This window comes from Procambarus clarkii, chromosome 47 (assembly GCF_040958095.1).
Source record: "Procambarus clarkii isolate CNS0578487 chromosome 47, FALCON_Pclarkii_2.0, whole genome shotgun sequence".
NCBI lineage: Eukaryota > Metazoa > Arthropoda > Malacostraca > Decapoda > Cambaridae > Procambarus > Procambarus clarkii.
Window position 1 is genome coordinate 24,116,345 of NC_091196.1, and position 9,070 is coordinate 24,125,414.

Sequence of the window (9,070 nt, forward strand, 5' to 3'; positions counted from 1 at the left end):
CTAAGCTTGCCTTTTTAGGCCCTAGGATAGGTTAGGTTCATGGTTGCTCTGCTCAACTTTCTGTTTTCCAATACTGCAAAACGGGATTTTTTTTTTTTTTTGCAACAGTTCATATGGTCTATATTCCAGCCAATAGTGTAGTGGGTTTGTGTACTCTCGAGGTACGGAGCCTGTGGCGATCTCTCTCTCTCTCTCTCTCTCTCTCTCTCTCTCTCTCTCTCTCTCTCTCTCTCTCTCTCTCTCTCTCTCTCTCTCTCTCTCTCTCTCTCTCGTCAGCCGAGGTCATAAAGATATCGGGTTCAAATAAAGGATTTTAAATGGACAGTTCCGAGGGCCAAGTATTTACACAGAGGGTCATTTGCTCCGTGGGGGAGCAGAGGGGAGAGGGAGGGGAAACAGACAGAGAGGGGAAGTAAGAGAAGGGAGTAAGAAAGCGGGGAGGGAAGGAAAGGAACGGTAAGAGAGAAAATAGGTAGAATGAGCGGAAGAAAAGGTGGTTGAAAATGGAAAATTAAAAATAAAAGAGTGTGAGAGTGAGAGAAAAAAGAAGAGAAAGTGGTAGGGAGTGAAGATAGTGGTGACTGGGGAGGAGGAAGAGGAGGCATGTAGAGTTTAAGGGGAAAAGTGCACATAAATAATAATATTATTATTTTAATTTATTCGTCTTAATTGTAAAATTCATCTTAACATTTGATATGTTTGATTATCAGTTCTGTTATTTTTTTCCCATTATATTCGATATTATTATTGATTAGTTTTATATGTAATGGTTATTATTGTTATTATCTCTTGAGGTTATGTTGAGGTGATTTCGGGGCTTAGCGTCCCCGCGGCCCGGTCCTCGACCAGGCCTCCTTTTTGTTACACATCCCCTAGGAAGCAGCCCGTAACATCTGTCTAACTCCCAGGAACCTATTTACCGCTAGCTAACAAGGGCATCAGGGTGAAAAAAAGCTCTGCCTATTTATCTCCGCCTCCACCGGGGATCGAACCCGGAACCTCAGGACTACGAATCCGACGTGCTGTCCACTCAGCTGTCAGGCCCCCTTATACCCTCGTTAGTATTTAGTGAAAATATAAGTTGTCTTGAAATAGGTACATTATACTGAAAGAGCATAGAAAATGCATTTGTTTTAAAGTAAGGGGTGGGATGAGGGGGAGTGGGGGGGTGGTAGTTCCGCTAGACGGGGTCATGCCCTGGCGGGGGCAGAGGGGGGGCACAGGAGGGGGCACAGGAGGGGGCAGAGCAAGAAGAGGAAAGCGGAAGGACGTAAGAAAGTTGGAGCGACTTGTGTCAAGTCTCAAACCTCTCTGGCTTGACCTGTTATTGTGGGCGTCTTAAAACCCAGAGATCTGTCAGCGGTGTCACTCTTATGTTCAAAGCTGTCAGCGGTGTCACTCTTATGTTCAAAGCCACAAAATTCTCAGTGTTCAATACCTGGCCCAGCTTTGTTTGTGAACAGCCAGAAGACGGCATTTGCAACACAAGGCGCTCAGTCATCAGTTGCTTCGCTACCACCTGTACCTCTAAATAACAAGACTTGTCGGCCTCTCTCTCTCTCGCATCTGTAACATAGACTCACGAGAAAGAAAGGTTAGATAAAGCGAGTCAACTGAGAAAAGGAAAGCTGGATCTCACAAGACGGTTACAGCTTCATCTGACCCTAAAATCAATGCTACAGAACATTAAATAAATAACTTGTAAAAATCAGTGAGGAATAAAGATATCTTGAGGTTATCTTGAGATGATTTCGGGGCTTTAGTGTCCCCGCGGCCCGGTCCTCGACTAGGCCTCCACCCCCAGGAAGCAGCCCGTGACAGCTGGCTAACACCCAGGTACCAATTTTACTGCTAGGTAACAGGGGCATAGGGTGAAAGAAACTCGGCCCATTGTTTCTCGCCGGCGCCCGGGATCGAACCCGGGCAAGAAAATAATTACATTGAAGCATACATAGAATACATAGAAGCAAAAAAATAATTACAAAGTAAAGTGCACATACAAATTCTAATAACACCTAATTTTATAGATCCAGTGAGAGTGAGACAGAGCAATACAATCTCAGTTAGAATACAGCCTACAGCTGTATTCTAGTGTATCATAAAACTATGAACCCAACGGCTACACACATCCCAACGTTGTCTGTCAATACAACTCGTCAAAGCACCGAATCACCTTCTGTGGTTGAGTGTTCAATAAACCCTTGAACTATATGTTTAACACTTCTCTAACCCTGTCCATGGAGGACAGAAGAAAATGTATATATGCTGGTTAGCATTGTAAATATCTGGCCACGTCTGTGGTAGAAAATAATAATAAAAAAAAAAATACAACTCGTCAGCATTGTTGTGGGCGGCGTGGAAACGAACGGGAATTTTCTCTCCAAACTCTGAGATTTGTCCAAACGCGTTTATGGTCATCCTGTTTTTTTTCTCAAGACTGTCACTTTGTTTTTATTGGGAGCGGAGGGCACGCGCCGCCGCCACCTGATTCCAATAATAAGCCACGGGCCTCCATTCACCCCCTGTTTATATCTATTAACCACGCCTATTTCCGCCTCGAAAAATATCTGTAGATATAATTACCGAGTACATTTTACGGTGGGAGGAAGAAGTGATATTGAAAGAGTAAAAGAGAAAGCTTAAATTAAGCATGAAAGGGAAAGACGTGATCTGCTGATCGGCTTGGCGCCATTTTCAGCACGTCCGCGGTGACCCAAGATTGACGAATTGCGCGGGAAACCAGACAGAAATAGCGCGGGAAACAGACAGTAATAGCGCCAAATTCCGAGGATAGGTTCCCTAAAGCGTGGAAGGTCGTTGTGAAATGACACCTGCTAGGGTGAAGGTATGTGACTCTGCTCCAAGATATCAAGATATCACATTGAAATGTCACTGGTGGATTTAAGAGAATTCGTCATTAGATGTTACGAGGTCCTGATGAAGTAAATAGGACCAAGGACAGTCTTCACAGAAAATGTTACATATTCTTATTTTGAAATTGCTGGTTTGTAACCTGTGCGAAGTACCTTTGGCTCGTTCGCCTCTTTTTTTTTTTTTGGGGGGGGGAACAAAAAGTTCCAAGTAGCACGGGCTATGGTGAGCCCGTGCATTTTGAGGTAATTTGTGTTGAGGGAATGTTCTCTGGCTGCGTTCTCTCGATTCAGTGCTGGATGACAGTGTTCTCCCGTGTTCACGTTGGCTGGAGGTCTGTCCTCTTGTGTTATCTCAGAACAGTTAACAATATTCCGGAATTTCTGACTTCCTCGAATAAATGTCTACAATCTGTATAATCAGATTTCTCGAAGATCTTGGTAAAAAATCTAATTATATCTCCTCGAATGAAGGGTTTCTTAAGAACGAAGTTTTCATATTTTTAAAGTTCCCTCTTGACAGAGGTCGACCGTTGCACTTTCTACCAGTTTACTTGTCCTTATTAAAACTGTCCAACTGCCTCGTTGCCCCGTGCCTCTTTCCTGCTTAACGGCTTCCTCTTGGTTATCTTGAGATGTTATCTTGAGATGATTTCGGGGCTTTTTAGTGTCCCCGCGGCCCGGTCCTCGACCAGGCCTCCACCCCCAGGAAGCAGCCCGTGACAGCTGACTAACACCCAGGTACCTATTTTACTGCTAGGTAACAGGGGCATAGGGTGAAAGAAACTGCCCATTGTTTCTCGCCGGCGCCTGGGATCGAACCCAGGACCACAGGATCACAAGTGCAGCGTGCTGTCCGCTTGGCCGACCGGCTCCCTTCTTGGTCCGTCCTCTTCCTTCATGTTCCTCTTGACCAATGCGTCCTAACTCTGTATTCCTGTTACGGTCCTCTGGTTTTTTGTCGCTGCCTCGCATTGTTTGCTGGCTACCTCTCGTATAGTTGTTGTTGTTAAAGATTTAGCTATTCAGGAGTCGCGGAGTTACCTAGCAGTAAATAGGTACCTGGGTGTTAGTCAGCTGTCACGGACTGCTTCCTGGGGGTGGAGGCCTGGTCGAGGACCGGGCCGCGGGGACACTAAAGCCCCGAAATCATCTCGAGATAACCTCAAGATAACCTCAAGGACGGAGTGTCCATGTAGCACGGGCTATGGTGACTCTTTTATAGTGCTCTGTGGTGGTTATATTTTGCGTGGTGCTCCTTGCCTTGTGGCCCTTCCGCTGCGGCAGGGCGAGGCGCGGCCTAGCCAAAAAAGTCACAGGGGGGGGGGGGGGGGGAATATCGCAGTGAGTTTTTATGAGCGTCTGCTTCTTCATGAGGAAGCGTGTTGTGAGTGTGACAAGTACACTAATTCAGGAGATGAGTGTGTGTGTGTGTGTGTGTGTGTGTGTGTGTGTGTGTGTGTGTGTGTGTGTGTGTGTGTGTGTGTGTGTGTGTGTGTGTGTGTGTGTGTGTGTGTTCGTGTGTGTGTGTGTGTGTGTGTGTGTGTGTGTGTGTGTGTGTGTGTGTGTGTTTGTGTGTGTTCGTGTGTGTGTGTGTGTGTGTGTGTGTGTGTGTGTGTGTGTGTGTGTGTGTGTGTGTGTGTGTGTGTGTGTGTGTGTGTGTGTGTGTGTGTGTGTGTGTGTGTGTGTGTGTGTGTGTGTGTGTGTGTGTGTGTGTGTGTGTGTGTGTGTGTGTGTTCGTGTGTGTGTGTGTGTGTGTGTGTGTGTGTGTGTGTGTGTGTGTGTGTGTGTGTGTGTGTGTGTGTGTGTTCGTGTGTGTGTGTGTGTGTGTGTGTGTGTGTGTGTGTGTGTGCGTGTGTGTGTGTGTGTGTGTGCTTATTGTAGCGTTGAGGCGTGCAGGGTCGAGCTCCGGTGCGGGGGCTCCCTGGACCTGTGTGTCTTCTGCACATATTAGTTGTTAAAAAAAAACTTTGGTTCAATCACTTGGGCTGGACGGTAGAGGGACGGTCTCGCTTCATGCAGGTCGGTGTTCAATCCCCCGACCGTCCAAGTGGTTGGGCTCCATTCCTTGTCCCTGTCCCATCCCAAATCCTTATCCTGACCCCTTCCCAGTCCTATATAGTCATGACTTGGCGTTTTTTCCCTGATAGTACCCTTCCCTTCCTCGTCAATTTCGTTAAGTATTGTACATGTTTCTGTCATGTCTTCACTGTCTCTTATATTTTCTAGCTTCGCTATTTCCAGCTCATTTAGCTTCGTATCGTATTCCATGTAATTATGGGATGATCCTTGCCTTCTACGTTATTTGAAGTGGAGGCTTCACGCTGAGCTGCATACTGTTAAACTGGTGTCACGTAGGTGGTTTAATGTTGTAAAGGTTACTTTGTTCAGCTTCCTTTAGGCTTTTGTGATGTTCATGAGTTTCAGGAATGCCGCTGATGCTGTGCTGTTGCTCGTGGGACCTGCTGTTCATATCTATTAGTTCCTTTCCACATCATTTTGCACTGTCCTACTTGCCTCCTGTTCTCGTGTCCCGTGTTTCAGCACGTTACACATACTGGTGTTGAATTTCAGTAGCCATTTCTGGGACAACTCTGCTGCCTGACTTCTTGGAATTTTCTGGGGCCTTATTCTGTCCCCATTCTTGGAATTTATTTTGCTTTACTTACAAACATTGACGTAAGGGACTCTAGCCCAATAGCTTAGCTACGGACTGTGTGGGTCCTAGGACCTGTCCTTGAGGGAGTCCTGAGGGCCGCCATTTCTTGTGGCCTCGACAGGGGGCAGGAAACTGGCGGCTTGTCAGCGGTCCCCCCCCCCCATTATTCAACAGAATGTTTTACAGCTGAATTATAAACAAGTATATCCTTGGCATTACGGCGGGTAGGCGGTTCCATGGGTTTCTTACCCTACGGCTGAGAGAAGCCACTTTTATGTGATACAATGTGGCTTGATGAGCCTGTTGGGCCTTGTAGGCCTTACATGGGATCTTTTAACGACGTGGTCTGGATAACTATCTTCAGATTTGTTCAGTGTTTAAAGGTCTCGATGACATCAGCCCATCTACACACATGCGTCTTGGGAGGACATTGGTCTAAGGCTCCTTGGTAGTGTAAAGAGGTTGGGTCTGCCCGTCCTACTCTCTTCTCCACACTATTTACCTTTCCTTAAACCATTAGTTGTTATTTACAAATTTAATTCAAGATGTGTGTGTGTGTGTGTGTGTGTGTGTGTGTGTGTGTGTGTGTGTGTGTGTGTGTGTGTGTGTGTGTGTGTGTGTGTGTGTGTGTGTTGTAATATAAATATGCTACTGAAACATTTTGCTACCAAGATTAAAAGGATATAATGATTTCTAATATATCCTATCTCACAATAACTCTTCCCTCGTCTATGGACGAATCTCCTCAATAATAAACAGTAATAATAAGTCTTAGAATGTAAGTGTGAGTATTTGCGACATGTGTTGGTGATGTTGACCCCTGGAGGTGACCTCTTACGACCTGACCTGACCCTGGTGACGTAGCGGGTGAACTTACGTGACCTGGCGGCCTGACCTTAGGTCACTGTACAGGAAGTTGGTCACGTGTCTTGACTATTCTTGGTCACACCCTCTGACCTGACCCAAAGACGGCTGGGGGAGGTGGTAGTCCTTATTGTTAATGGTTGTTTGGGAGTAAGATGTGGAGGATTGTCATGCTCTCTCTCTCTCTCTCTCTCTCTCTCTCTCTCTCTCTCTCTCTCTCTCTCTCTCTCTCTCTCTCTCTCTCTCTCTCTCTCTCTCTCTCTGTCTCTGTCTTTGTCTCTCTCTCTCTCTCTCTCTCTCTCTCTCTCTCTCTCTCTCTCTCTCTCTCTCTCTCTCTCTCTCTCTCTCTCTCTCTCTCTCTGTCTCTCTCTCTCTCTGTCTCTCTCTCTCTCTGTCTCTCTCTCTCTCTCTCTCTCTCTCTCTCTCTCTCTCTCTCTCTCTCTCTCTCTCTCTCTCTCTCTCTCTGTCTCTGTCTCTGTCTGTCTCTGTCTCTCTCTGTCTCTCTCTCTCTCTCTCTCTCTCTCTCTCTCTCTCTCTCTCTCTCTCTCTCTCTCTCTCTCTCTCTCTCTCTCTGTCTCTGTCTCTCTCTGTCTCTCCCTCTCTCTCTCTCTCTGTCCACGACTTGACATACAAGGTGAGTAATAGAGAGGGCAGCGATTGTTAAGGTGAAGGTTGTGGGTGGTGTAGGTTGTTGCTTAAGATAATGGGGGGTTGTTAAGGGGGAAGATTTATTGCATGAGAGTACTGGCCATGTTGAGGAAAAACACTTCTGGAAAATTTTTTGATAAGAGTTTTAGGAGTGGCTAATGGACTTGGAGAGGAAGGTCCCTGCTGCTTGACTTTTCTGTAAGCGTGTGTATACATTTATTCAGCTATTTTTGGAAATATGATTATTGGAGTGTAGGTGTGTATGGAGCCGCTATTGTTGCATCTGCCAGTGATTGTCTCGCTTGAGGGGATGTCCATCTGGTCGTCTGCAGTGTTTACACCTTTGGACTCTACAGAAGAAACAGTCTCCAATGGTTAAGGATAGTGTAGCCTCACCTCTGGTGGTGTCTGATGAAGGCAGCAGATGGTCTATATCCGGAAATGTCTCTGTACCAGGCAGATGATGTCACAGAGGGCGGCTGTGTCTTCCTGAAGTCATTAGACTTTCCATCCACATCTTAAAGCTCTTGGCTGTCGCCTGATGCTCGCTGGGATGCTGATATCTGTATCATCTCGTCACGTGTTCCATCCCTGGCTAGTTTTTTTTCTTTAATTTAATTTCCATAGATCTGCTTGATACCTGCTTGATGGGGGTTCTGGGAGTTATTCTACTCCCCAAGCCCGGCCCGAGGCCAGGCTTGATTTGTGAGGCATCTCCCTGGGTGTATTGCAGGATCGAGTTAATTCAGTTTACAATGCCTGATGGCCTAGTGTTCCGTATAGTTTTAATAAGTACTTTGACGTCAAATCGCAGTTTCATTATTAATCTGGTTATTAATGTTCTGGGGCCAGTTTGATTGCATTTTGAGTCGCTGTTTAACTTCTGGAGCATGGGCGAGGAAGCTGCTGCTGGTACGAAGATATTCAAGCCAATATGGTTGAGTCAGGGTGAGTGTGGGCAGGATGGAAGGTGGGTTAGGGTGTGCCAGGGTGGGGAATCACACGAAGGGTGGGGTTAGGGTGTGGAATATCGTACATCTCCCGTGTTAATTCATCTTCTAAACGGTATTGACGTTATGTTGATGGGGAGAAGAGAGAGAGAGAGAGAGAGAGAGAGAGAGAGAGAGAGAGAGAGAGAGAGAGAGAGAGAGAGAGCTAACGAGACAGCGATGAGGCTACAATGTGATAAAGGTGTGGGCAGATACACTTAAATACGTGTGTAGTGCGGTAGGTAGATAGGGGAGGGAGGAAATGACAAACGGAGCAAGGTAAGGTGGTAGGTAGAGAGGTCTAAACAATGAGGTAGCATGGTGGGCAGGCAATTAGGTAGGTAGACTCTGGCAGAGTCACAGAGGCCGCCGGGGTGATGTATTCAACCTAGAACCGGCCGCCGGGGCCTGCTCCAGCGCCCACCGCTCTTTGATCGCCGGGCTAATAGCCTCCAAACCCATATGTAATGAGGGCTTAATTTAGTGCCTCTCTCTCTCTGGATGAGCGGACAAGGGCCAGGCCGGCAGGAGCAGGTGTCCGTCCCCTCGGCTCCCTCATCAGTACCCACGTGGCCAACGACACCCGGAATGTTCCTGAAGCTTCGAGTTACTGGACCTCGTCGGCTGGCGGCCATTGTTTGGGTGTAGCAGTGGGAGGGGTCCCCGGGACGAGGCCCTACAGTCAGCCGCCTTGTTATTATAGTGATTTATACATTCTCATTAGCTAATTACTAGTCTTTCTGATTGGCTTTAAGGGTTACAACCATTACCTGAAGGGTAGTTAAGGTTGTTATTGTCCCTGGGGTGTTGGGATGTGTTTGCTTGGTTTAGCATTATATATATATATATATATATATATATATATATATATATATATATATATATATATATATATATATATATATCGCGCTCACACGCACGGCGGGGGCCCTCGCTACTTGGTGGATAGCGCTCGGGATCGTAGTCCTAATGGCCCGGGTTCGATTCCCGGCGGAGGTGGAAACAAATGGACAAAGTTTCTTTCATTCTGATGGACCTGT